Below are 4,043 nucleotides of genomic sequence, written 5' to 3' on the forward strand. Positions count from 1 at the left end.
ATCCTGCAACATCACGACCACCCGGGAACCTACGCCAGGATATTGTTTGTGGACTTCAGCTCGACGTTCAACACCATTGTGCCTGAACTCCTCACCTCCAACGCTCAAGACTGTGGAGATGACAGTGGACTTCAGGAGACATCCTTCAACATTGCTCCCTCTCACCGTATCAGACAGCCCGGTGTCTATTGTGGAGACCTTCAAGTTCCTGGGCACCACCATTTCCCAGGACCTGAAGTGGGAGACCAACATCTCCTCCATCCTCAAAAAGACCCAGCAGAGGATGTACTTCCTGAGGCAACTGGGGAAGTACAGTCTTCCACAGGAGCTGCTGATCCAGTTCTACACTGCGGTCATTGAGTCTGTCCTGTGCTCCTCCATCACCGCCTGGTATGGAACGGCCACTAAAAGAGACAGAATCAGACTGCAGCGGACTGTACGGTCAGCAGAAAGGATCACCGGTGCCCCCCTGACCTCCATCCAGGACTTTTACCTCTCCAGATCCAGGAAAAGGTCAGTGAAAATCATCTCAGATCCCTCACACCCTGGACACAGGCTCTTTGACCTGCTGTCCTCTGGCAGACATTATAGAAGCCTGCAGACCAGGACCAGCCAACACAGGAACAGCTTCTTCCCCCTCGCCATCTCCCTCCTAAACAGCTGATACTGCAAATCACCTCCATCATTGCACAATGCACTTTATGTACACTTGTATGTAGGATTTAGTTTTTTGCCGGTTTATTCATAGACCTATGTACATTCTTACATATATGTATTTATACTCAGTAGATATAGTTATTTATAAACAGTACAATCAAATTCCACAACTTGTACAATAACACTTACACACATCCTTGCACATTGCTGTTGTTGTTGTTGATTTTCTACTCCGTACTTGAGAGACACCATCTACCGGAATCAAATTCCTTGTATGTGCTTGCACTTACTTGGCCAATAAATACAATTCTGATTCTGATTCTGATTCTGACTCATCTAGACTCTTCTCCATCTTGGCCCCTTGGTGGTGGAATGAACTTGTCAGGATCCGGTCCGAAATGGGGGTTACTCCGGTCCAGGATCCGGACCGGAGTTTCATTGTTGTCATGTGAAATGTTCCCTAATCGTTTTCACCTGTGTTAATTGTATAAAGCTGCCCTGTTCGTTTCTGTCCGCTGTCAGGTCTTTGAAGTTATGTTCTATGTTCACCAGTGTCTACATCTCGGATGTCTCCCCTGTCCTGTGAGTCACCATTAAACCCCTGTTCCGTGATGTCAGGTGAAAGCGTCCTTCATTCCTCGTCATTCCTCGTCACTCCTCGTCCTCCTCTCCGTTCACCCGCCGCGTCATGCCCGCATGGACGTGACAGAACTTCCCCTCGAGGTCAGAACAGCTCAGTCACTGAGCACTTTAAAACAGCAGCTCAAGACCTTCCTCTTTAGAGAAAATTTAGATTAACTTGTAACCTTCTTATTGTCTAAATTATGTATAAAAACAACTACAACGAGAGTGAATAAAATTATTCACTCTCAACACACGTTGTAAGTCGCTCTGGATAAGGACGTCTGCCAAATGCCTTAAATGTAAATGTAAAGGCGCTCGGGGAGCAGTGTGTGGGGACCTTGCTCAAAGGGACCTCAGTGGCACCTTGCCGGTTGGGGATTTGAACCCACAACAGATCGGTTATCAGTTCACTTCCTACCCGCTAAGCCACCACTGCCCCTAAGGAGAGACTCGGTGAGACTCGAGCCTGGGCTGCATGTGCCAAAGATGAGTGACGTGACCGGGGTACCTGAATAGGAGAAGAAGGCTAAGAAGCTGACAGAGAGAGACGGTGCCGGGTCGGGTAAAAGTCAGAACCAGAGAAGCAGGTTGACAGAGTCAGGAGGCAGAGAGTTGTCCGTGGCAAGAACAATGATTAAAGATAAAAAAATATTGTTCTCCACTAATTTTTTCTCCACTCTTTCAGTACTTCCTAAAAATTTACTTGAAATTTTTCATTATGTGCCAGACAGAATTATAACCTTTTATGTTATGGGAATGCATGCACGGCAGAAGAAGTATCTGTGGTGTATCAGGTGTATGATCAGGATGTTCAGCAGTGCCAAGATCTCAGAACTGGCAGAAACCTGTGGGACCCAGAAACTCCCATCTGCTGTCTGGAGAAGTCAGGCTAGAAGTTGGTCCGTGACTTAACTTTGCATTAAGAAAGATAATGCTTTCTTAGTTCCACGACAGAAAGTGGCCAGTACAAGACAGCAATAAAAACTATATCAACAGCACTAGTAGTCTATTGGCAAACACACAAAGTCACAGGTTCAAACCCAACTTACTACCATTGTGTCCCTGAGCAAGACACTTAACCCTGAGTGTCTCCAGCGGGACTGTCCCTCTGTATAAGGGTGTCTGGAAATTCGGAATCAGAATCGCGTGTACTGGCCAAGTATGTGAGTGAGAGTACAGATGTACATGAAGTGCAATTTTAAAATGGTAACAGTGAGGAGGATGCCGGCAGGGGGGAAAAAATGGTCCTTCTGCAGGCTTCTATGTCAGGTCTGCAGGATTCTTATATGTGAATGTAGTATGAAAGTATGCAAATAGATTATCTGGTAATATAAATGTGGATGAGTGTATTAAAATATATGAATATATGAAAATATTACATTTGTGTGTGTGTGTGTGTATATATGTACAGAGTGGATATATACACTTATTGCACAATGGATGCATGAGTTTGTTAGTCTATGTGTGTGGACACTGACAGCTGTTGGAATGAAGGACCTTTTGAATCTCTCCATCGTGGATGCAGGTGCCTGCCACAGAAAGAGCTGCTCAGAGCCATCAGAGTTTCTTTCAACGGGAATGACAGCTTAGCCACCATTCACTGGGTACAGAGAGGGCCCCTGCACCGCCTGCGCAGCCCTCTTGGCATTTGTGTCTGTCTCCACATTCTCGACGTTTGTACCCTGGATATTCAGTGGTTGCTGTGGAAGATGATTGTTCCTCTGGAAGTCTACCACCAACTTAACTGTGTTCATACTGAAGGTGCTGTTGGCACCAGTTTACAAAGTTCCAGGGCAGTTCACTTTAGACCTTGTCGTCCCCATCAATGATGAGGCTGACTATTGCAGTCAGAGGAGATGTAGGAGAAGCCTGCAGTGAAGATGGTGACAGAGCGTGGTATAATAATGAGTGTGTCTGGGTCAAATACACGTATAGAATAATGCAAAAGTTTTTTTTTAGAAAGTGTTTATATGGAATGTCAATAGTGAATTAAATATTTGATTTTGCTAGTGTACCTCTCTAGGGACATTGTTCTCCACGTCACAACTATGCGCTTCTTTCCAGTTTCCATGTAAAACAGGATCTATAAAGACATACTTCCTGAAAGCCACGTACAGCGTGTAGCAAATACCATAAGCGTTTCTTAGGCACACTGGAATAAAATGTTTGTGGTATTTGCATTTTGTCTATTTGAATTGAGTGTGTTTAATTATTTGTTCTGCGTTTCTTTACATCTAATAGTTCAAAGGAATGAAAAACGCATGTACAATGCATGAAAAATACAGCGTCTTTCCATGAAATATTGAGTGATATAACGTGGAGGGAATCCACAATAAACGAGAATCAGTCTTGAAATTCAAGGAACACTCTTTATTCCCGGGAACTTGCGCACCTGCCACCATGGCTCAGCATCACACACTGGTAGTCACTTACTGCGCCACCTACTGGCAAGGAGCGATTCTACAGGTCCGCTATCTACACACACTCAGGACACCACATGAAGTGTGTGCCACCTAGTGGCCGTAGCCTGTTTTTTTAAGTGCTTAAACGATAAGCCATTATATAGCCTAACTGCTGAATTGGTCTGTGCTGGACTGACGTTCTAAGTTACTGACTGGGTCCTAGCAGTCCAACCTTATTGGTTGTGAAGCACACAGGGCGGAGATCGTTTTTTTATGGTGTTAACTGTAAAATCGCTGCGTTTATTGGCGCGGATGGCTTGCCATAGGCGCACGTTGCATTACACGCAGCAAGCGCCTCTC

The sequence above is a fragment of the Denticeps clupeoides genome, chromosome 11 (genome assembly GCF_900700375.1).
Source record: "Denticeps clupeoides chromosome 11, fDenClu1.1, whole genome shotgun sequence".
Lineage (NCBI taxonomy): Eukaryota > Metazoa > Chordata > Actinopteri > Clupeiformes > Denticipitidae > Denticeps > Denticeps clupeoides.